Source organism: Henckelia pumila, chromosome 2, assembly GCF_033568475.1.
Source record: "Henckelia pumila isolate YLH828 chromosome 2, ASM3356847v2, whole genome shotgun sequence".
Classification (NCBI taxonomy): Eukaryota; Viridiplantae; Streptophyta; class Magnoliopsida; order Lamiales; family Gesneriaceae; genus Henckelia; species Henckelia pumila.
Window position 1 is genome coordinate 165365290 of NC_133121.1, and position 27444 is coordinate 165392733.

A 27444-nucleotide genomic window follows, 5' to 3' on the forward strand; every position below is an offset into this window, starting at 1 on the left:
TGATTTCCTGCTTTGACCATCTCAATAGAATTCTGAATACTCTGATCCTCTTTCTGTGCTTCTTTGATTCTCATCAATAACTCAGGCTCAGCTCGAATAGAACAAACACGGATAAACTTCATATCTGTTTTTCAAATACTAATCCAGAAGTACAACAGTCATCTATCAAATGAGAAATACCAACATTAGATAGAGATAAAAAAACATATCTTTCGACTCAATGCATCAGCAGCTGCATTGGATTTCCTCGGATAGTATTTGATTTCGCAATCAAAGTCCTTCAATAAATCAAGCCATCTTCGTTGTCGCACATTCAACTCAAACTGCGAAAACAAGTATTTCAAGCTTTTATGGTAAGAATAGATTTCAAACTTCTCACCGTAAAGATAGTGTCGCCAAATCTTTAATGCAAATACAATGGCGGCCAATTCAAGATCATGGATTGGATAGAATCTCATGTGGCTTCAACTGTCTCGAGGCATAAGCAATGACATGTCCTCGCTGCATAAGCACACATCCCAATCCCCTGTGAGAAGCATCACAATAAATTGTAAAATCACCAGTACCTGAAGGAATCGCCAAGACTGGTGCACTTGTCAATCTCTTCTTCAGCTCAAAAAAACTTGCTTCACATGCTTCAGTCCAGACATATGGTGCATTCTTTTGTGTCAGTTGCGTAATAAGCTTTGCAATGCTAGAGAAATCCCTGATAAATCTGCGATAGTAACCTGCTAAGCCCATAAAGATACGTATTTCCAGAACTGAAGTAGGTCCAGGCCAACTGATCACTACTTAAACCTTGTTCGAATCAACAGAAATCCCATATTTCGAAATGATATGCCCAAGGAAACCAACTTTATTCAACCAAAATTCACATTTTGACAGTTTGGCATACAGCTTTTCTGCTCTTATAGTCTGTAAAATAGTTCTAAGATGTTCTGCATGATCACACAGATTCTTTGAATATATCAGAATATCATCAATGAATATAATAACAAAATCATCAAGATATCTCTGAAATACTCGATTCATCAAACCCATAAACACTGCAGGTGCATTGGTCAATCCGAACGACATAACAATGAACTCAAAGTGACCATACCTCGTTCTAAATGCAGTCTTGGGTATATCTTCATCTCGTACTCTCAGTTGATGATAACCAGATCTCATATCGATCTTGAAATACACTGAAGAACCATGCAACTGATCAAACAAATCATCTATTCTACGCAAAGGATAAAAATTCTTTATCGTTGCTTTGTTCAGTTGCCGATAGTCGATTTACAGTCTCATCGATCCATCTTTCTTCCGTACAAACAGAACCGGAGCACCTCAAGGTGAAACTCTAGGTATAATGTACCCCTTAGCCAAAAGATCTTCAAGTTGATCCTTCAATTCTTTCAATTCAACCGGTGTCATTCTGTAAGGAGCTTCAGAAATCGGTTGTGTACCTGGAATCAGTTCGATACTGAAGTCTATCTCTCGCAGTGGAGGTAATTCTGGAATCTCATCAGGAAAGACATGAGCTAACTTACTAACTACTGGAAAAATCAGTCAGTTTTGGGCTGATTTTTAACACATCTACAACATATACAAGGAATCCCTCTGCTCCTTTCTACAATAAACGGGTCATAGATAGAACATATATCAAAGGAATTCGAAATCTCGAACCTTTACCGTAAAACTTCCACTCATCTGCCATTTCAGGTCTGAACCTCACAACTTTCAGAAAACAATCGACTGTCACCCTGTACTTGCTTAGCATATCAATACCGATAATGCAGTCAAAATCTGACAAACCCAGTACAATACAATCTATCTCAATCATATTACCTTCATACTGTGCCATACAGTTCTTAACTGATTTCATAGATACGATACCTGTCCCCAAAGGTGAAGTGACAAATACGACAGCAGACAATGGCTCAACAAGCAAAGCATGTAATATAGCAAATTGTTCAGAAATAAATGTATGCGATGCAACTGTATCTATCAAAACGTAAGCAAGATAACCAAAAAGATAGTAGTTACCTACTATAACATCATCAGGTGCTGTATGTGCTTGCTCCTCTGTCAATGCAAAAACTCGAGCCTGTTGTCTCGGTGGTTGGCTCACAGTATGGATTCCTCCTGGTCTAGCCTGTGGTTGTGGCTGAAATGAGTGTATAGCAGAGGATTGCCTATAAGACTGAGGTGATGGTCGAGATGAATTTCCATCTGGTGCTCTCTCAAGACCACGTTGCGGGCAAATTCTAGAAAAATGACCAGTCTGATTACAAATGTGGCAACTACCAAATAATCCTTTACACTTATCGCTGGCATGACGACCGCCACATTTGTCACAATATACCTCTGATGCACTAGCTTTCTGTCCAGGCCTAAACTGTCGTGACTCACTAGAACTGGATGAACCACTACCTGACCGCTTGAATGGCTTCCCCTTAGCTTTGAAAAAATCTATCCGACTGCTGCTACCACTTCCTCCTTCGAATCTGGGCGGAGGTTGAGAAGCTTGTGGCTGATCCTGGGGTTTTCTAGTTGGCTGTGATACAAACAATGTTCCTCGTTGTCTGATCAAACCAGCTTCCACCCATTTTGCTCTATTCAGTGCTTCTGCAAAGTTCTTGGGTTTTCCCGCATTTACCAACGTAAACACATCCGGATTCAACCCATTGATAAATTGATCTGCCTAAGCTTCATCATTTTTGGCTATGTGCGGAGCAAACTTCAACAGACTAGTAAACTTGGCTACATATTCCTCGATATTCAGTTGTCCCTGCTGCAAACTAGCAAACTCTGCCCCTTTTTATTTTCTATAGGACACTGGGAAAAATCGTTGATAAAAAGCAATTTTAAATACAGACCATGTAATGATTGTACCTCGATTCTCCAACGCTTTCTTTGCTGCAATCCACCAACCTTTTGCAACGTTATGTAGTTGGTGTACAACAAGTCTAATTCGGCGATCGTCTGAATAATCGAGGGATTCAAACAACTGCTTTATATCTTCCAGCCAACTCTCGCAGTCAACAGAATTCTCAGTTTCCTTCAATTTTGGCGGTTTAAAGGACTGAAATCTTTTTAACATAGTTTCCATAGGAGTAGCAGTCGCATCCATCGGATCAGCAGATGTACTACCCTGAACATTCGGAGGTTCTGCCACTGTCTGTGGTACTGGTGCTGGTTCTGCTGGAGGAATAGAAACTGTCTGTCTAGTGACTGGTGCTTGTCGAGGAGGCATATCTGATAATCAAACAGATTAGTGCACAATAAAAAAATATATCAAATTCAATCATTATGTTTCAGTCCCCCCTCTGATTGGCATAATCATGCAGTCTTGGGAGATCGAGTTCTGATCAAGAGTCAAGTCTGATATAGTTCCAAATAAACATACTCGCATAAAAGATAATCATATAGTCAAATAAGAAACTCAATTTCATGCGAGAAAAATAAGTCAATCAGACTTGATCTACCCCGCTCATCTATCTTAGTCCAAGAACTAACTTCTCTCTGATACCACCTGTTGTGGGGACCTCGGCTTGCTAATCTCAATTCTTAAGGTCAATTAATAAATAGGCATCATTAACTAAACAAGTAAGGAAGAAGATAAAAAAAATTATTATTTTTTCAAATGGTGGTGAGAATATAATTCCGGTGACAACATCCGGATAACTCCGGTGAGAATATAATTCTCAGTATAATATACATAAACATGCATTAAACAAAGCAACTCAATTCAAACTATAACATAAATAAAACACATATTTAATCAAGGAAATTGATCCACATTCTCGAGATTTCGTATCCGATCTCGGTCTCAAGATTCGTTTGTTCATTTTTGATCTTGGAATTAAGATTCGTAAACGATCTTAATCTGGATATATCCGGGCTTTGGGGATCGTAACCGACTCAACATAAAAGGTAAATAACATAATTCAAAGATCCATTTACCTGAGATGGATTCACAATTCAAGTTCTATATTAAAACACATATAAAAGCAAGTATGTGATTTTTGGCGGGATAACTCAAGAATCGCAGTTCTCGAGTTTCAAAGCCCTTAACTCTCGATGTCATATTATACCTTCTCTTTTCTTGTTCTTTAAGCTTTCCAAATTTGGACAATATACACAAGAACACATATCAAATTCTGCTCAAGATCATAGCAATTAATCCAATCAAACTAACTTCAAGCCTTCTTCACTTCTTGTCTGGTTCGAAGGCTGCAAATTTGAACTCGTCAACTCTTATCCAAGCTGAAAATGAATCATATACCAGCTATACACATCAGAAATCAACTCAATAATGTTCATCTCAACCACAAGACATCAAAACTGCTTCAAATCATAAACCGACGGCGTAGCGATACAAAATCGGTAATCGAAAGGATATTGAATTCAGTTCTAACAATCCTAACCATCATATCAGCTCAAAACATAATCATATCAGCAAAAGACATCACATATCAGCTACATCAGAAGATAGGAATTTTGAATATATGCTGGAAAATTCATAACAATTTCATATGGCATCCAATCTCCGATCCGACTTTGATACGATAAGACATACAAACTCAAGAACACAAATACAAGATCATAATCTGATTTCTTCACATACACAATCAAATATGTTGAATCATCAGCATACTCACACCAAATCGAATTTCGTAGAAAGAGGATCGCAGCGCTATGTTCGGATTAAAAATCGAACGGCCGGATAAAAAGATATCGAAGTTGGAAGATGAAATCTCAAAGAGAAGATGAAGCTATCGGTTCCTTAGCTGAAGAAAAGTCTGAAAATCTGATGATAATAGACACATTACATGTTCATATCCTCTAAATTCCAAGTTTCCTCCACTAATTCCCTTATTTGCATTTTGGCCCCTCAATTCTTTATAAATTGCAAAATAGTCCTCGACACTCTTTTTAATTCAATTTCAATCCTAAATAATTGAAGAATATTAGAATTTAAATCTAAACTCTAAAAATTCTCAAATTAAATATTCTCGGATTAAAATTAAAAAATCTCGGATTAAATCAAATAATCCCGGGCCTTACAGATACACTTCGTTATCTATAAAAAAATATAACTACCTACTCCAACTATTTATAAAAAGTGTCCCAAAGCCCTTAAAATCAAGCCATTATGAGAGAGGAGAGGTTTCTTAGCATTCCAAATGATCCATTTTCGCCCCTATTTATAGGCAACATTCAGATCGTTCGATCTTGGGTTCGGACGGTCCGATCCTGCATAGAAGCCACGTCGCATGCATGCGAGTTCGGATGATCCGAACTCCTTTTCGGATCTTCCAATCTCTTGTATCTGAGACACTTTTACAAATCCTTTGACACTTGTCCTGATGACACTTCGGATGGTCCGATCCTACACTTCGGATCGTCCAATCTGACCATGTGACATCAGCCATGACATCATCCTCTTCACGAGATTTGGACACCTGTCCTTAATGAGTTTGGATTGTCCGATACCCTGATAGGATTGTCCTATATCTCCTACCTTTCGAACTAAAGCCCTCCTTCCGAACAACCCTGGTTCGGATGGTCCGATCTAGGGTTCGGATCATCCGATCCTAGCTAACCCTTGGACCCCTTCCGGACTATTTCAAGCGTTCTGAATCCGATTTCTTGGTCCGTTTGTTCTTATCTAAATTTCTTTATTGAGTTTTATTAATTCTAAACATGTTTAACCTTTTAATCTTGTAAAATGGAATCGGGCTACTACACAACTAACCCCATGTTGTGCTAGAATTTTGCTAAATTTATGCAGGATAAGTTCGACATGAGCATGATGGGTGAACTGATATTTTTCCTTGGACTACAAGTGAAGAAACGGGACGATGGTATCTTCATAAACCAAACCAAATACACAAAAGAACTATTGAAGATGTTTGGCATGGAGAACTCTGAGCTGATATGCCCCCAATAAGCTCATCAGTTAATCTTAAAGATGAAAGGGGAATACCAGTTGAGGTAACACTGTATCAAGGTATAATAGGGTCATTGTTATACTATAGTAACCCGAATTCTGTTTTTTGTAATTTAATTTGTTAATCATGTTAGAATATTAAACATGATTAAGGGATTATAATATAATCGAACATACCCAAATATCAACTTCGGAATGTCCAAAATGGTCCATATATCAAAGTTGGCTTGGTTAGTTCGGAAGGTCCGAGCATTGACCAAAAGGAGTTTGGAAGGTCCAAAGAGATCGGATCAAACGATGGAGTTCAGAGGTAGAGGTTCGAGTTCAGAACCACAGAACGTGAGATCGGAGATTTTAAAAAGTTAGACCATGTGCACTAATGAGGTGTCAAAATAATTTGGACACATATATTCATGCATGAGATTGGAACTTTTGAAGTGAATATTGGAGCTTCCTATCAGAGCAGTTCAGAACGTGGCATGCATGAAGAGATCGGTTCTTCCGATCGAGGTCTATAAATAAGGATCGAAAACTCACAATTCAATGAGTTTTTGAGGTGTTTGAATGTGTATCAGTGTATATTATTAGTGTTTTAGCCTTATACTCGAAGGTCGGGCGATAGCGAGATGCTACGGGGCTTGTAGCAGAGCTATGCTAGGGTTAGGGCCTTCGACATCAACTGGCTGACGACGAAAGCAGGAATAGTACGAGATCCCTATTAGTATTTGTAGTAACCCGGTTCCATTTTAAAAGATTAATTATTAAAACATGATTAAGGAAATTCCAATTGGATTAATAGAGTTGAAAATTGGATTCAAAACATTCGAAATAGTCTGATAGGGGTCCTAGTGATCGGGTGGATCGGATGATCCAAACCCTAGATCGGACCATCCGAACCACGGGAATTCGGAAGGAAGGTTTCAGTTTGGAAGCTGGGAGAGATCGGACGTTTCGATCAGGAGATCGGATGGTCCGAACTCTCTAAGGACAGGTGTCCAAATCTTGTGAAGGGAATGATGTCATGGCTGACATCACATGGACAGATCGGACGATCCGAAGAGTAGGATCGGACCATCCGAAGTGTCATCAGGAAAAGTGTCAAAGGATTTGTACAAATTTTTCGGACGCAAGAGATCGGACGATCCGAAGAGGAGTTCGGAGCATCCGAACTAAAACCTTCCTTCCGAACTTGACATGCATGCAATGTGGACTACATGCGAGTTCGGAGCATCCAAACTCTGCATATAAATAGGGCATGCGGGAGCCCATTTTAACTTGAAAATTCACACTTGAAATCTCAAATTCTTAGTAATTTTATGGGATTCCAGCCTTCCTAGGTGTGGGTGAAGTCTTGGCGAGGCGTTCGGAAGTCGTAGCGGAGTTGTGCCCAAGTTCTAGGTCAATCGACATCAGCGGGTTGACGAAGGATGGAGGTATAACTCTAGTTCCTATTAATAGTTTGGGAGTATCTATTATCTTAGTCAAGGCTTTTTAGATCAGTGTTAGTGATGAATGGTTATCCTGAATTGTAGAGATGGATTGTAGATACTTGGATATCTAGGACAATTATTGAGGTACGAAAATACTTTTCGAGATACCCTGACTGAGTATGCATGTATTATGTGTCTCATTATTTATATGGCATTATTATATCTGCATATATTATGTCACGTTATTATGCTTCATGCATGATCATCTTAAGCTTGCATCCTTGTAATATCATGTAGTAGGGTTTTCACCTTATCCTGTTAGTGGATGGTTGGACATGTAGATTCGTGATCAGGTCACCTATATCCACTGTCGGGTATGTGAGACACCTATTGGTGCAATGGCGCAGAGCGCTACATACATAGGGCCTGAGTCTGTTCTTGACCAGATATTCTTGACCTCAAGTCTTGGTAACCCGTACCATTGAATTCATGCTCATATAGTAATTTTATATTCATAGTCTCGTACTAAGCGAAGTTCGCTCACGTCCATGTCTCTGTGTTTCTTTTATACCCTATTCAACAAGGCAGTTGCAGGTAGCTCTCCGGCGATTTGGAGATTAGGTGGTGACCAAGACAAGATTGCAGGATTATTCACTAGGTTTTACTTTACTTGTATTATGTTAATTCGATTGAGTTGTATTCATTTGGTTTTATTTATCGGTTGTATTCTGTCAATTCAGTAATTTGAATTTTTTTCGCAGTTACTCTGATTGTGTTTATTACAGTTTAAATTGCATGATTAAGTTTCTAACCAGTAGGTGATCACGGAGCGAGTCGCTACATTTATGGTATCAGATCATGCAATAGGATTCTTTGGGGAATAGTATTTATATTTGGGTTATCCTTGTAGATTAAGAGTTGGATGCGATGATGATAGTTGTGATGGTCGTTGGGGTGACGAGATGCCTAGGGATCTCCGAAATCACCATCATCCGGTTGATCTTAAAAGATTTGATTTATGGGAGTTTCAGTAGGATCAGACATGAGAGAAGGATCATGTTCGAGGTATCAGGATTTCGAATCATGTATATAATAGATTTGGATCGAGTACTAGATGTCAGAAGCAGTGATAAAATATTGGTTGGGGCGCGTGCGATTCTTGAATCTATTCCGCTTTGATCCGAGAAGACTTCTCTGAAGAATCTCCACAAACAGTTGGAGAGATTGTCATTAAGATATTATCTCGTCCGTCAGGGATATACCATATATTAGTGACGTACACGTTAGAATAGTAAGAATATTTTAAAAGAGATCGTGGGGAAATACGTCTGTCAAGGTATGCTTGTATTGATGCTTTCAGATTACAGACGGGAAACTTCATGTTCAAGATCAGTAGACGGAACGTAAGATTTCTGCATGTATTTGGGTTTTTAAATACTGTATTAAGAATTGTTGTAAATAGTATTTCAGTTTTAAGTAATTGAATCATTATATTATTGATTCTAGGCTTTTGGAATTTCTTAGTGGTTGTAACTAAGGATTTGTAATAAGAATTGTATTAAACCTAATTTAGTGGTAAAATGATTTCAGATATCTTGATGTACTAGATTTCATTATGTTGTACATCTTTTTTCGTATAATCGATATGGATTTAGTTGTTTATTTTATTACATGGGATTGTAATAGGGATTGTTCAAAACCTGGAATAGTAGTTCAAGTAATTGGATGTTTGGAATTTTATTTCTGTATTTAGTTGATATGTATTCAACTACAGTGATTTGGTTATTGTTTGAATAATCTTGATAGAGTTATGCATGTGACTAGTTCTAGGCGTTTTCCTAGAATAATTCAGTGAGTGGAGTGACTATGGGATAGGGCCAGGGATGATGTGTTTCATCAAGGGCCTTAGTCATACCAGTTACTGTATAATTTGATCTGGGCCATTTTTCTAGGGCAGTTAAATTAGAATTTGTTAGGCTATTTCCCAGTGATGAGGGATTTCATTGGGACAGAATGATGGATTATGACAAGTACTGTGGGTTGTGAGAATTTATAACTAGAAGGAGAGGAAGCGCGACTCTATGCCAATGTTACTCTGGAAACCTTTCGTGTTTCAGGGGAGGATATGTTTAGCAGAGGCTACCTTAGTCTAGTGATTTGAAACAGTCACAGGAGGGTTTTGACATTCGGATTCTTTTGTAAAGAATGAGTTGATACAAGATTTTGTATCAAAGGAATTAGTATCGTTATCGTCTGACTTCGTCAGAGATACAGTTTGAGATTTTTTGTGTCTGAATAGTCTGAGAAAGGATATTCCTCGACAAGTGATCATTCTGAATATATAGGTTTTTGCATTTGTTATTGTGATCCAATTGGTTGGATAGCTCTAGCTAGTATGTGGACGGATTCCTACCAGTGATAATTTATATTATCATCTGACTTCGTCAGAGATATGGAATGAAATATTCTTGTGATTAATTGTACAAGATGATTAATGATTAGAATTAATCCAGGACTCAGTATTTGGTTTAATGTTTATTTCCTGGTTGGTCAGGAACAACTTTGGTAAAATATCCAGACTGGTACAAAATTGGTGCTAGAGATTACCATTGTTTATTGTCTGACTACGTCAGAAATAAGTTTAAATAACTCAGTATTGGGAATCCTGTGATTCCAAGTGTTTTTTTGAAATTATATTACTTCTTGAGAAATTGTGATTCAGAGATTAGAACTTGTTGATCAGCAGAGTAAAGTTATAGCTATCAAAGACCGGTAAAAGGTTGCCTTAATTGATTGATATTTCCAGGCTAAGTGTGATGCCACAGTAGATCAATACCAGTAGATAATACTGTTTATTTTGATGAGTATTGAATTGTAGTTCAGTAATGGGATATTGTGAATCCTGAGGTAATTTGGGATAGTTCTGTAAGCCTGTTGAGCTTAGGAACTTAGCCAGATGTTGACCTCAAAAAGAATATTTAGATTCACATGGATTGTTGATATTCAGAAATGTAATCTATCAGAAATGCTATTTTCAAAAGTTTTCAAAAATTGTCTTCTACCTAAGGAGAAATGGTGGAGATTTAACTCTTGATATCATAGTAATGTTAATCCTCATTTACTGGCCCTTACCAAGATCACCTACTAAACAGAACTTAGACATGCAATTAACTTAATCAAAATAGTAAACCAGAATAAGCTGCGGAAACAATAAACATTAATACAATCCCAAGGAAAGGAATCTGCAATACCCAAATATTATACAACCAAATCGAATAGTGTATAAACCCAATTACAACAGAAATAAAACCCTAGGCGAAGCTCCAGCTGGCCAACCACTGCCTAGCCCCTCTTGGATCCACCCGCCTCATCCAATCGTAAACCTGCCCCATGGAATAGGGTATCCAGAAACACAGAGTATGAGACGTGAGCATAAAACGCTCAGCACGAGAGTATGAGTATACATGAATGCAAGTGTACCGCCTACTGACTAGAGGTCAAGAATCAGATAACAAAGACAGACCGGGCCCTGGTATGTAGCACGGTGTGTCGTCGCTTCAAGAGGTGGCTCACATACCAAAATACTAGTGGATACGCCGGACCCAAATCGATGGAAGTCCGTCCACTAACAGGGTAGGGTAGAACCCTACTAACAGACATCTCAAAAGAGATATCTCAAGATGCATATGTATGCAGCATAAAATCATGTCATATAAATCATGCAGTCACATAATGCATGCATACTTAGTCAGGATATCTCGAACAGTACTTTCGTACCTCAAATGCTAGGCGCGCTCTACCAGCTCTAGGTCTACGCCTATAATCCGCACTACAATGCCAAATGATACTAATATCATTATAGTGCTCTAAAAGCCTTAACTAAGCTATTGCATACTTCTAAATATTTTTAGGAAGCAAAAGCTATACATGCGTGAAAGAGTAGGTGCCCGGTGAGCCAACTTGTGGCTAAGGGCTTTGATGACTCTTTGTATAAACAATCTTTTGTTTAATATAATTTACACTTTTATTAATGGCAATGACTTTATCTTTCTTCATATTGTTATATTGTGATATACTATTGTTGTTTTGATAAAGACCTTGAATATACTATAGTGTATGTAAGATGTGGTAGAACATGGAGATGTCTATCATGAAACACATCTTATAGTCACTGTGTATTCTAAACTGTTCCTAGTCGATTGAGCCGTCCGATAATAAGGATAAGGATCGCTCGAGTTTGAGACTAGCATTTGCGATGCAGAGTACCACGTTTCATTGGTAAGGAACATAGAGATGTTCGAAGCATGCAAATGGATATTCATACGATGAATGATCGAACTACCCTATCCGGACTTTCCAAGTGGTTATCACTTATCGAGTGGATAAAGTCCGCGGTTTTGGTTGTACACCATTAGTCCTTATTACTTGAAACATCATTGAGACTCTATATGCTAGTACTGTGCTTTGACTCGTTTACCGACTCTATTGGGGTCATCAGGTGTCGGGATTGGGTACAGTTACAACACATATAGGAGTCGATGCTTTGTTGTCAAGGATTCACCACATACTTGCGAGTGTGGATATCCTATGCGATCTGAGGAGATATTAGTGTGAAGAATCTCTGGCCAGAGTACATGATGTGTTTTAAGAAATGGTTTCTTAGTAACACATGCGATGTCACTATTTGATCTTCAAGATGTATTGCATAGTTATCGAATCTCGAACGACTCTCGATATACCAATGGTTGTTGATTCGATCGGGATATATGGATGAAGGGACCGTACTGTACGCTAACCAAAATCTATTGGTTCTTGCAGGCACTATCAGTGATACCTAGGGAATCATGGGGCGATGTTGCTAGACGCTCTTACCATGATTCGATGGGCAAGTCGAAAATTGTTGTTCCGAGTCACAAGGAGTTGTGAGCCCACGGCTAGCTGTATCCCTGAACCATTGAGGGTCACACAAAGTAATGGATTTTTAATCCCCGTTGAGATAGTTAAATTTAAAGAGTTAAATTTAATGAACAAAGAAGTTGGACTTCTTAATTATGAGTAGAGGAGTGAGATTTCCTAAAATGACATAGGGATGGGCATTTTTGGAAACCACTGAATTCGGATTCAGAAAAATTTATGTTGACTTTAAAAGGTGCAGAAATGGTTTCTGTGCACATTGGTGAAATCGGTTTATCAATCGGAGTCACGATGAATTTTATATTAATTTCTGAACATGTGGGCTTTGCTTGTCGGGCTTAAACTTATGACTAATGGGCCCTAAGCTGTTAGTGTCCTACATTATAAATAAGTTATTGCAGTACAGAAATTAAAAAAAACAGGTCACAAATTTTCGAAAAACCTAGTATTTTTCTCTGACAGTGGCCGCCCCATCCCCTCTGCTTGAAAATCCAGTCTGTGAATTTTGAATTACAGTCTGGTTTAACGGATCAAATTCGTTAATTCTCTTCGTAGAAACTTCTGATAGATTTTCTAGTGCAATCTATCAGAGGGATTAAATATCCGTTCGTGGACCTGATTGAAGAACAGTTCGTCCATCAGTTCCAGGGATATACAACAAGAGCAGAGCAATCTGTTGGTGTCCATAATCTCGATTCGAGATTGGAGGTAAAAATTTATAATTGTTATTTAATTTTTACACACACAATTTAATCGTAAAAGTTTTGATACCCATTATCGAATCGTTCCATATAAAATTTTAAACTTCCGCTGCACCGGGTATCAATTTTGATTGATCTGATCGCCGCGTTCTACAACAGTGGTATCAAAGTCAGGTTGCTCAGATCAAGCGATTAAATTAATCGATTGTACAAAAAATTTTAATCCTCGGTTTTTGAAACAAAATAAATATTTTAAAAAAAAAAAAAAAAATTTCGGGCAAAAACCCGGGCAGCGATTGGATCGCTGCCCGGGGGGCAGAGACGGTCGCTGCCCCGGGCAGCGCACGGCGCTGCCTTGCGCAGCGCGATGTGATCGCTGCCCAGGGCAGCGATCGTCGCTGCCCTAGGGGCAGCCGGGCTGCCCGGCCCGAGCCCTTTGGGGCGCGGGCAGCCCGGGAATGTCCCGGGCGGCCCGCGGAAAAATTATTTTTAATTTTAAATTAAATTTTAATATGTTAAAATTCTATTTTTGGTCCGATCAAAAATTGTTTTTGATTGGTCCACGAGGCGTCGGATCGAATTGTTCGAGTCCGAAAATTTTAAAATTGATTTTTGGATAAATTTGAATTTTTGGAAAACTTAAATATTTTATCCGTTAAATTGAATTTTGAAATTAATTATTTTTGGTACAATTGATGATAAGATATGATCTTATGGATATATTGAGTAAAATATGATTTTATGTATAAAATTGGATTTTATAGATAAAATATGATTTTATTTGATAAAAAGATAAAATATGATTTTGTATGTAAAATAAGATTTTACATATGAAATATGATTTTATCCTTTTAAATTTAAATTGCCATTGCATGTTATCCAATAAATTAATTTTGAATTAAATGTTATTGGATAAGGATGATCGATTGCCATGACCAATTTTGTAGGTGTATGTTAGGAATTTACATTTGTTTTTATTGTTGTTGGATTTATTAATGGGCCTGGTTTATGGCCCCATATGAATTGTCATATGTAATAAAAGTGGGCTTGGTTTATGGCCCGTTCCCACCCCTTAAAATGTATCCCCTACTTGTCATTGTTATTTATTGTAAATACATTAGATTTAGTGGGAGATGAAGATTTTAAGACGGAGGTGGGCCCAGCAGACAATAAAGACAGAAGAAATGTAAATTGAAAGCTCAATGTAATAGGATTGCATTGCATACTGCATATTACCTAGGATTGGACTAAGACTCGTGATTGGAAACCACGGGTCGATTAGAAATGGAATCGATCATCCTATATAATATATGATATTATAGTTGTATGCATGTTTTAGACTAAATTGTGTGAATCCGGCAAGCATACAAAATTTTAAAATGATGAGACAAATTTTCAAAATTAAAAATCCCTCATTTTAAATATGATTTAAAATTGATATCAAGATAAATAAAGGAAATTTAAATATTGTTTAAATGTTCCTACCTTCCATCAACGATCAATGTATGAGATGCTACCCGCGGATACGGTCCGGCTCATATTATTGGGGGGGCCCGTTCGTCGGAAAGCTGTACATTGGATCGACACATGTTGTAAGTTGGGTGGAACTCCCATGGGATCGGCTTATATTATTGGGGGATCCACATGGCGACCGTCCATCACAACTTAATATTGATGGGTCATCTTGACATGTCACAATAAACGGCGTCATATTATTGGGCCCTTATTGGACATGAGGTAAAAACGTGGAGGTTGCTTTGGAAGCAATTGGGCTCTACCTTTTAAAAATTATGGTTGGCTGATATTATTCGGGACCATAGTTTGTCAATTGGACTCCATGTTCTCACTAAGGAAAACAGTTTCCCGTTTTCACTAGAGGGTAGTGAAATCGTTAAAATAGTGGGAGTGAGATTCATAAAATAAATTTTGCCTATTTTATGTCTTAGTAAATTAATTAAACAATCATCGATAATTGTCTGTTTCATCTCAGTATATCATTATGATGAATCTTCGTAATCCACATGTTTGAATTCTCCAACAAAACAAACTTACTGGCGCAAACAATACAGAATGATTCCATAAGTTAAGATTGTCCTAAGTTCAGAAAAGATTTTCTAAGTGTTAGAAAAGGCTTCTCCGAAAACAGCCCCGGCTGATGTAACTACCGAAAGGTTGGCCAAACTAGAGAAATGGTTGGACCATGATCTCAAGGCAAAATGTTACATGCAAAATTGGACAATTCTAAACAAGTTTGCCATCAGTGCAAGAAACCCGGTCATTGGAAACGTAACTGCAAGGAATACCTCGAGCAGTTGCGAACTGCACAGGGTATGTTTTACATTGAAATAAATGTTTTTCTTAATACTACTTCTTGGGTATTGGATACCAGATGTAGATCTCATATTTGCAATGAGTTGCAAATGATGACAAGAAGTAATAGGCTAAGGATGGGTGAGACCCAGTCAAGGCTCGGGAATGGTTCAAGAGTCGAAGCCAAAGCGATAGGAGACATTTGTTTAATTTTGCAGAACGATTTTAAGTTACTTTTAAGAGATGTTTTATTTGTTCCAAATTTGATTAAAAACATTATTTCTGTTTCTATGCTTGATAGAGATGGTTATTCTTGCAATTTTGTGAATGGGATTTGCAATATTTACAAGAATGAATGTTTGATTGGAAATGGACAACTTGAAAATGATCTATATAACTTAAAACTAAAATACGTTCCAATAAATTATGTTGATAAACCGGCAACAACAAACAAAAGGAAAATCGATAGCCAAAACCCGGCAAACCTTTGGCATGCTAGGCTAGGACATATTTTCTCAAGGAGGATGAACAAGCTAGTGGGAGAGGGCATGTTTGATATGTCTGATATTAACTCTCTACCTACTTGTGAATCCTGCCTGAAAGGAAAAATGACTAAATCTCCTTTTAAGGGGAAACCTGAGCGTAGTCAAAATCTGTTGGATTTGATCCATACAGATGTTTGTGGTCCATTTAGAGTTGGTACTCAATATGGCCACACCTACTTCATTACCTTTACTGATGATTATTCGAGGTATGGGTATTTATATTTAATGAAATATAAGTCTGAAGCATTTGAAAAGTTCAAAGAATTCAAGGCTGAAGTAGAAAACAAGCAAGGTAAAAGTATTAAAGCACTTCGATCGGATCGAGGTGGAGAATACTTAAGTACCGAGTTTTTGGACTATCTAAAAGAGAATGGGATTCTCTCTCAGTGGACTCCTCCTATGACACCGCAGCTGAATGGTGTGTCGGAGCGTCGTAATCGAACTTTGTTGGACATGGTTCGGTCCATAATGAGCTTCACTGAGCTTCCACCTTCGTTTTGGGGCTATGCGCTTGAAACGGCGGTATTGTTGTTGAACAACGTCCACACTAAAGCAGTGGACAAAACACCATACGAGTTATGGAATGGCAAAGCTCCTAAGTATTCGTACTTGAGGATTTGGGGATGTCCTGCTTACGTGAAGCGGACAGTGGGAGATAAGTTGGATAGTCGATCCAGCTTATGTTATTTTGTAGGGTATCCGAAGAATTCAATCGGATATTATTTCTATTATCCTCCTGAAACAAAGGTGTTTGTTTCAAGGAATGCCACCTTCTTGGAGAAGGAGTTCTTATTGGATAAGAAAGGCGAGATGATGGAACTCGAAGAAATTCGAGAAGAACCCGAAATACAAAATAACGATCCTACACCTCAGGAACCATTGATAGACACGCCTGTACCTAGAAGATCCGAGAGGACTTCTAGACCTCCTATTCGATATGGTCTTCTTTTTGAAGGGGATCAAGATGAACCCGATGTTGGATGTGATCCAAGAAACTTCAAAGAAGCAATTTCTGATGCGGATTCAAATTTATGGCTTGAAGCTATGCAGTCGGAAATAGATTCGATGCATACAAACCAAGTTTGGTCTTTAGTAGATCCTCCCGATGGAATTGTTCCAATAGGGTGTAAATGGATCTACAAGAGAAAGCTTGGGCCTGATGGTAAGGTATTGACCTACAAGGCGCGATTGGTGGCGAAAGGTTATACTCAAAGACAAGGAGTTGACTATGATGAAACCTTTTCACCAGTTGCAATGTTCAAGTCCATAAGAATCCTTATTGCCATAGCTGCTTGGTATGACTATGAGATATGGCAAATGGATGTGAAGACTGCTTTTCTTAATGGAGACATTAAGGAAGAAATCTATATGAAGCAGCCTGAGGGGTTCACATCCATGGGAAGCGAGCATAAGGTATGCAAGCTTCAGAGATCAATTTATGGTCTAAAACAAGCATCAAGAAGTTGGAACCAGAAATTTGATGAAACAATAAAGGATTTTGGTTTCATCAAGAACCCGGAGGAACCATGCGTGTACAAAAAGGTAGTTAAGGATGCTGTGACATTCTTAGTACTTTATGTTGATGACATCCTACTCATTGGGAATGACGTAGGGATGTTGCAGTCAACAAAGATATGGTTATCAGGTAGATTTTCGATGAAGGATTTGGGTGAGGCATCCTATATTTTAGGGATACAGATCTATAGAGATAGATCTAAGAGAATGATAGGACTCACTCAATCAACCAACATCGACACCATATTGAAACGGTTTTCAATGGATGGGTCCAAGAGAGGACATCTACCCATGTGTCATGGAGTTTCTCTATCCAAGTCTATGTGTCCCAAGACGGATGAAGAGATAGAGAAAATGACACATGTACCATATGCGTCAGCCATAGGTAGTATCATGTATGGGATGATATCTACCAGACCGGATGTAGCATTTGCTCTGAGTGTCACGAGCAGATATCAAGCTAATCCCGGTCAAATGCATTGGAAAGCCGTGAAGGACATTCTTAAGTACTTACGAAGGACTAAGAATATGTTCATGGTATATGGAGGAAGAGAACTAAAATTGGAAGGCTATACCGACTCTAGCTTCCAAAGTGACGTGGATGACTCGAAGTCAACCTCTAGATTTGTGTTCATGCTCAATGGCGGTGCTGTCTCTTGGAAGAGTTCCAAGCAGGACACCACAGCGGATTCCACCACTGAGGCAGAATACATTGCAGCATCAGCTGCTGCTAAAGAGGCCATTTGGATGAGGAACTTCGTCCAAGAGTTGGGCGTCATTCCTGAAGTTGTTGGTCCAGTCCCAGTGTACTGTGACAACACGGGTGCCGTTGCTCAGGCAAAGGAACCAAGGTCTCATCAAAGATCCAAACACGTACTGAGGAAATACCACATCATCCGGGAGATTGTGGAAAGAGGAGACATCACTGTCGAAAGAGTGGCCTCTGCAGACAATATCGCTGATCCACTTACTAAGCCCTTGCCAGGACCATTATTTGACAAATATCGCGAAGCAATGGGTCTACGTAGTATGACTAGTTGGCTTTAGGGCAAGTGGGAGATTGAAAGAGTAGGTGCCTGGTGAGCCAACTTGTGGCTAAGGGCTTTGATGACTCTTTGTATAAACAATCTTTTGTTTAATATAATTTACACTTTTATTAATGGCAATGACTTTATCTTTCTTCATATTGTTATATTGTGATATACTATTGTTGTTTTGATAAAGACCTTGAATATACTATAGTGTATGTAAGATGTGGTAGAACATGGAGATGTCTATCATGAAACACATCTTATAGTCACTGTGTATTCTAAACTGTTCCTAGTCGATTGAGCCGTCCGATAATAAGGATAAGGATCGCTCGAGTTTGAGACTAGCATTTGCGATGCAGAGTACCACGTTTCATTGGTAAGGAACATAGAGATGTTCGAAGCATGCAAATAGATATTCATACGATGAATGATCGAACTACCCTATCCGGACTTTCCAAGTGGTTATCACTTATCGAGTGGATAAAGTCCGCGGTTTTGGTTGTACACCATTAGTCCTTATTACTTGAAACATCATTGAGACTCTATATGCTAGTACTGTGCTTTGACTCATTTACCGACTCTATTGGGGTCATCAGGTGTCGGGATTGGGTACAGTTACAACACATATAGGAGTCGATGCTTTGTTGTCAAGGATTCACCACATACTTGCGAGTGTGGATATCCTATGCGATCTGAGGAGATATTAGTGTGACGAATCTCTGGCCAGAGTACATGATGTGTTTTAAGAAATGGTTTCTTAGTAACACATGCGATGTCACTATTTGATCTTCAAGATGTATTGCATAGTTATCGAATCTCGAACGACTCTCGATATACCAATGGTTGTTGATTCGATCGGGATATATGGATGAAGGGACCGTACTGTACGCTAACCAAAATCTATTGGTTCTTGCAGGCACTATCAGTGATACCTAGGGAATCATGGGGCGATGTTGCTAGACGCTCTTACCATGATTCGATGGGCAAGTCGGAAATTGTTGTTCCGAGTCACAAGGAGTTGTGAGCCCACGGCTAGCTGTATCCCTGAACCATTGAGGGTCACACAGAGTAATGGATTTTTAATCCCCGTTGAGATAGTTAAATTTAAAGAGTTAAATTTAATGAACAAAGAAGTTGGACTTCTTAATTATGAGTAGAGGAGTAAGATTTTCTAAAATGACATAGGGATGGGCATTTTTGGAAACCACTGAATTCGGATTCAGAAAAATTTATCTTGACTTTAAAAGGTGCAGAAATGGTTTCTGTGCACATTGGTGAAATCGGTTTATCAATCGGAGTCACGATAAATTTTATATTAATTTCTGAACATGCGGGCTTTGCTTGTCGAGCTTGAACTTATGACTAATGGGCCCTAAGCTGTTAGTGGCCTATATTATAAATAAGTTATTGCAGTACAGAAATTAAAAACAACAGGTCACAAATTTTCGAAAAACCTAGTATTTTTCTCTGACAGTGGCCGCCCCATCCCCTCTGCTCGAAAATCCAGTCTGTGAATTTTGAATTACAGTCTGGTTTAACGGATCAAATTCGTTAATTCTCTTCGTAGAAACTTCTGATAGATTTTCTAGTGCAATCTATCAGAGGGATTAAATATCCGTTCGTGGACCTGATTGAAGAACAGTTCGTCCATCAGTTCCAGGGATATACAACAAGAGCAGAGCAATCTGTTGGTGTCCATAATCTCGATTCGAGATTGGAGGTAAAAATTTATAATTGTTATTTAATTTTTACACACACAATTTAATCGTAAAAGTTTTGATACCCATTATGGAATCGTTCCATATAAAATTTTAAACTTCCGCTGCACCGGGTATCAATTCTGATTGATCTGATCGCCGCGTTCTACAACAATGCGTCCGTCGTCAGCCCTTTGATGTCGCTTGCCTCAAAACTAGGCCGCAGCTCCACTACGACGCCTGGACCGCTATGCCACTTTCGGATTCCCAATGAGACGCCTAGAATGCCCTAGATCTAAGCTAGAAGACCAATGAATCGAGAGAAGAGAGGTGAATGGTGTGCTTGGAAATGAATCTCGGCACGTCTATTTATAGACATCAAACGGAACGTCCGTTCCTCCATCGTTGAGTCCGTTCTCCATCATTGCGTCCGTTTGCCATCGTTGCATCCGAACGTCAACATCAAGTGCGTAAGCAGTGACGCATTATAGCTGGCACGAACGTTGCATCCGTTCCTAGAACGTTGCATCCGTTTTGCCTGACCCTCCGGACCATATCTGATCATTCTGGGTCCATTTCTGGGCTCCGCTAATCCAATTGAAATTCCCTTAATCATGTTAATTGGATTAATTAATAGTTACTCACTAAATCTGGGTACGGGCTACTACAATTGACATCTGTCAGCAATTAGATTATTAGATCAGTATGGTCATAATTGTGTGGGTCGAGCAGTTGGTTTTTATTAACCATGATTGTGACATAGTCGGAACATGTTTCTGAGTGTATCTGTTGCATTACACAGATAGTAGAACCAGTAAATGACAAGTATGTATTTTGTTTTCAAAAAGGCTTACTTGTTATTGTACTAGTTTGGGTACTACATGATGTTAATCCAAAGATCTGAAACTATACTAGGTAATTGATATGAGTTTATCATAGAATGTTAATTTTGAGAAATGGTATTTATGAATCTTTGCAGTTTTCCTGAGATTTTATCGAAAGATTTTGACCTAGCAAGATAGAATCAAGTGATTAGACACGAGGAAAGGATAATAGCTGAGACCTATGGTTTTCAGGTCTGGCAAGAATATTGTCACTAATTTTTCGAGGTGTCTTTTGGATGCGCTAGATCATTGATGTGATTGTATAAGATAGAATTGATTCGAGCAGAGTTTTAGGACTTTGCAATTATCGAGTGACTCGGTTTCTGTTATCAGAATCATTTAATCAGGATTCGATGGAGGTTTATTGCAATCAGTGAAATGATAATCATTATCATTGTTCGATATATCGATAGTAATATTCCAAGATATAAGCTGTGAAACAGATGTAATTACTTGATTAAGATTATTAGTACCAAGAGTGGTATAAATCAACCTGAGTATTCAGCAGGTTGGAAATTTGGTTTTCAATTTTTAACCTGAATGTTCTTGGAAGACAAGTATTGTGGACAATCGACGTTGTTACAATACTAGTGAATGACAAAGACTTGGCCATTTTTTTCTAGTAATATCCTTACGTGTATAAGGATTTAACCTTTATTGATAAAAGAAATTTTGATTTTTTCTGTTATGAAGATTGATTGTTGAATTTGGCGTAGCTTGCCAATATTTTGTAGACAATGTCAATCGTGATTTGTCAATTGGGAGTACAAGGATTAGTGTCAAACTAGATCAGTGATACAATGGAATTGTATCGAATTTATCTACTTGATGGGATCAGTAGTTGGTAGAACATTAATTGCTCGAGATTATTCGTGCCAGCCAGTGTGATTTTCCCATGTTGAGAGAATTGATAGTGAGTAGTTCATAGAACTATCCGTATTATCTAAAAATGTTAATGAAGGTCAATGTCTAACCATAGTTGGTTGAGAATGGATTAGATATCAAAGGAATCTAGAATAGAAAGATAACAACTATGGTGATTTAATCAGCAGTTCTTGAGATCGGTGTACTTAAGACTTGATTTTGAGGACGAAATCTCTTAAGTGGGGGAGAATGTAGTAATCCGGTTCCATTTTACAAGATTAAGTGGTTAAAACATGATTAAGAAAATTCCAATTGGATTAATAGAGTTGAAAATCGGATTCAGAACGTTCAAAATAGTCCGTAATGGTCCCAGTGATCGAGTGGATCGGATGATCCGAACCCTAGATCGTACCATCCGAACCAGGGGAGTTCGGAAGGAAGGTTTCAGTTCGGAAGCTGGGAGAGATCAGACGTTCCGATCAGGAAATCGGACGGTACGAACTCACTAAGGACAAGTGTCCAAATCTTGTGCAGGGGATGACATCATGGCTGACATCACATGGACAAATCGGACGATCCGAAGAGTAGAATCGGACCATCCGAAGTGTCATCAGGAGAAGTTCCAAAGGATACAAGTGTTTCGGATGCAAGAGATCGGACGATCCAAAGAAGAGTTCGGAGCGTCCAAACTTGGCATGCATGCAACGTGGACTGCATGCAAGTTTGGAGCGTCCGAAGTGGGGTTCAGAGAGTCCGAACTCAGCCTATAAATAGGGCATGCGGGTGCCCATTTTAACTTGCAAATTCACACTTCCAATCTCGAATTCTTAGTAGTTTTAGGGGATTCCAGCCTTCCTTGGTATGGGTCGATGTCTTGGCGAGGCGTCCGAAAGACGTAGCAGAATTGTGCCCAAGTTTTGGGGCAATCGACATCAGAGGGCTGAGGACGGACGGATGTATAACTATAGTTCCTATTAATAGTTTGAGAGTATCTATTAGCTTAGTTAAGGCTTTTAAATAATTGTTAGTGATGCATGGTTATCCTGAATTGTATAGATGGATTGTTGATTCTTGGACATCTAGGACAATTATTGAGGTACACAAGTACTGTTCGAGATAGCATTACTGCGTATGCATGTATTATGTGTTGCATTATTTATATGACATGATTTTATCTGCACATATTATGTCACGTTATTATGCTTCATTCATGATCATCTTGAGCTTGCATCCTTGTAATATCATGTAGTAGGGTTTTCACCCTATCCTGTTAGTGGATGGTTTGACACGTAGATTCGTGATTAGGTCACCTATATCCACTATTGGGTATGTGAGCCACCTCTTGGTGCGATGACGCAGAGTGCTACAAACATAGGGCCCGAGTCTGCTCTTGACCAGATATTCTTGACCTCGAGTCTTGATAACCAGTACACTTACATTCATGCTCATATAGTATTTGTATACTCATACTCTCGTACTGAGTGTAGTTTGCTCACGTCCATGTCTCTATGTTTCTTGGACACCCCGTTCGACGGGGAAGTTGTAGGTAGTTCTCTCGGGGATTTGGATATTAGGTGGTTACCAAGGCAGGATTGCAGGTTAGCCACTAGGTTTTAATTTACTTGTATTATGTTAATTCGATTGAGTTGTATTTATTTGGGTTGTATTTATAGGTTGTATTATGTCGATTCAGTAATTTGAATTGTTTCTGCAGTTATTCTGATTGTGTTTTGATGATGTCGAAATTTTACCTCGGGTTCGGTCTGGTAGAGTGAATCTTCAAATTTTTCAGCGAAACGGGTCGGGTCGGGTACCAATTAACGCTGCACAAGAAACAACTAGGTCAAGAGGGCGCCGAAGGTTTTTTCGGCGTGACCCCTCTGATATCTAAGTCAGTGTCTTGAAGGCAGAGGGTATGATGAATACGAAAACAACAGAGTATGAGTGCGTGAATGTAAAAGTGGTGAATGATGATGAATAATGAATAGTGAGTAATGAATGAACACAACCATAACAGTACATGTATTTATAGGGAAAAATAGAATAAGTTACCTAGTCGAGTTATAACATGTCATGTACTAGAACTCTTCATCCATTGGATCCTTCTTAAGTTTATCTCTATCTTTTGAATATTTGAAAATATACAAGCTTATCTCATATATATCAGAGTCCTACTTGAACTAGAAAAGGATACATGCGGCCCATTAAAAACAGCCCAGGTCGGCCCATAATGACCAGCCCTGGTCAAAGTCCAACATAGCCCAAACTGGGCTGGACCTTGACATGTTGGGCCATATCGGGTAGTCCCATTATAAACGGGCTCGGGTTGAAATATTTTCTTGGGGTAACAATAGTACCTCCCGAACTGGTCTAAAAGAAGAATGAATTTAGAGCATGAGTACAGACCTGACCCCATTCGCCATGTGCTAATCCCGAAATGGGATTTGATCAAGCCAAACAATAAAAAGTTAGATATCACTAACCGCAGAGTTGTTCAAGCAGAATTTGAATCAAAGGTCCGATCTGCATATTCTCAACATCTGCAGGCCTGTTTAAGATTCACAATTTTGCTAACTCCGAGTTCTGTGCTCACTAAGCCATATATTCGGGCTATAATGCCCACACTTGCAAGTCCATTTTAATCTTATGAACATTTAACATGCCCTAGTTGCTCCGTGCGTGGCAGAGCTGTCCTCCGACTGATTGCAATACCATGGAATGCCACTAATGTGGGCCACTGAGGTGGACTTTGAGTGCCAGACCTGTCTGGGCTCTGAATAGAACTGAAGTGGACTTTGAGTGCCAGACCTGCCTAGGCTTTAAATACCACTGATGTGTGCCACTGAAGTGGACTTTAAGTGCCAAACCTGCCTGAGCTTTGAATACCACTGATGTGGGCCACTGACGTGGGATTTGAGTGTCAGACCTGTCTGGGCTTTGAATATCACTGATGTGGGCCACTGAGATGGACTTTGAGTGACAGATCTACCTGGGCTTTGAATTGTTGGAGAACGGCGATCAGATCAATCAGAATTGATACCCGGTGCAGCGGAAGTTTAAAAATTTTATATGGAACGATTCCATAATGGGTATCAAAACTTTACGATTAAATTGTGTGTGTAAAAATTAAATAACAATTATAAATCTTTACCTCCAATCTCGAATCGAGATTATGGACACCAACAGATTTCTCTGCTCTTGTTGTATATCCCTGGAACTGATGGACGAACTGTTCTTCAATCAGGTCCACGAACGGATATTTAATCCCTCTGATAGATTGCACTAGAAAATCTATCAGAAGTTTCTACGAAGAGAATTAACGAATTTGATCCGTTAAACCAGACTGTAATTCAAAATTCACAGACTGGATTTTTCCGAGCAGAGGGGAGGGGGCGGCGGCCACACTTAAGAAAAACAGGGTTTTCGAAAATATTTTGTGACCTGTGTTGTGTAATTTCTGTACTGCAATAACTTATTTATAATGTGGGCTGCTAACAGCTTAGGGCCCATTAGTCATAAGTTCAAGCCTGACAAGCAAAGCCCGCATGTTCAGAAATTAATATAAAATTCATCGTGACTTAGATTGATAAACCAATTTCACCAATGTTCACAGAAACCATTTCTGCATCTTTTAGAGTCAAGACAAATTTTCTGAATCCGAATTCAGTGGTTTCCAAAAATGCCCATCCCTATGTCATTTTAGGAAATCTTACTCCTCTACTCTTAAATAAGAAGTACAACTTCTTTGTTCATTAAATTTAACTCTTTAAATTTAACTATCTCAACGGGGATTAAAAATCCATTACTCTGTGTGACCCTCAATGGTTCAGGGATACAGCTAGCCGTGGGCTCACAACTCCTTGTGACTCGGAACAACAATTTCCGACTTGCCCATCGAATCATGGTAAGAGCGCCTAGCAACATCGCCCCATGATTCCCTAGGTATCACTGATAGTGCCTGCAAGAACCAATAGATTTTGGTTAGCGTACAGTACGGTCCCTTCATCCAAATATCCCGATCGAATCAACAACCATTGGTAAATCGAGAGTCGTTCGAGATTCGATAACTATGCAATGCATCTTGAAGATCAAATAGTGACATCGCATGTGCTACTAAGAAACCATTTCTTAAAACACATCATGTACTCTGGCCAGAGATTCGTCACACTAATATCTCCTCAGATTGCATAGGATATCCACACTCGCAAGTATGTGGTGAATCCTTGACAACAAAGCATCGACTCCTATATGTGTTGTAACTGTACCCAATCCCGACACCTGATGACCCCAATAGAGTCGGTAAACGAGTCAAAGCACAGTACTAGCATATAGAGTCTCAATGATGTTTCAAGTAGTAAGGACTAATGGTGTACAACCAAAACCGCGGACTTTATCCACTCGATAAGTGATAACCACTTGGAAAGTCCGGATAGGGTAGTTCGATCATTCATCGTATGAATATCCATTTGCATGCTTCGAACATCTCTATGTTCCTTACCAATGAAACGTGGTACTCTGCATCGCAAATGCTAGTCTCAAACTCGAGCGATCCTTATCCTTATTATCGGACGGCTCAATCGACTAGGAACAGTTTAGAATATACAGTGACTATAAGATGTGTTTCATGATAGACATCCCCATGTTCTACCACATCTTACATACACTATAGTATATTCAAGGTCTTTATCAAAACAACAATAGTATATCACAATATAACAATATGAAGAAAGATAAAGTCATTGCCATTAATAAAAGTGTAAATTATATATTAAACAAAAGATTGTTTATACAAAGAGTCATCAAAGCCCTTAGCCACAAGTTGGCTCACCGGGCACCCACTCTTTCATGAATTCCAATGTTGTGGGTCACTGAAGTGGACTTTGAGTGTCAGACCTGTCTGGGCTTTGAATACCACTGAGGTGGACTTTGAGTGTCAGACCTGCCTGGGCTTTGAATACCACTGATGAGATTTTTGATGCCACTGATGTGGGCTTTATGATGCCACTGATGTGGGATTTTTATGCCGGACCTGCCCGGGCTTTTTGATACCACTGATGCGGACTTTGAGTGCCATACCTGTCTGGGCTTTGATTTGACCACGAATGGCGTGGTGAGTGCCGAACTGATCGGGCTTTTGTGATTTGCCAAGCTGTGTTGGGATTACAAAGTTTCAAGTCTTAGAGTGGCCTTAGTGCTAGATTGCATGCCAGATATCGTAAATAGGGTCTTACAGCGAGATTGCAAGCCCGATATAATAGGATTGGGCCTTACTGCTAGATTCCTTGCCCAATATAATAGGATTGGGCCTTACTACTAGATTGCATGCTCAATATAATAGGATTGGGTCTTACTGCTAGATTGCATGCCCAATATAATAGGATTGGGCCTTATTGCAAGATTGCATGCCCGATGTCATATTATTGGGCCTTACAGCGAAATTTCATGCCCGATATGATATAATTGGGTCTTACTGCAAGATTTCATGCTCGATGTGATATAATTGGGTCTTACTGCAATATTGCATGCCCAATGTGAGATAATTGGGCCTTACTGTCAGATTGCATGCCCGATGTGATATAATTGTGCCTTACTGCAAGATTGCAAGCCCGATG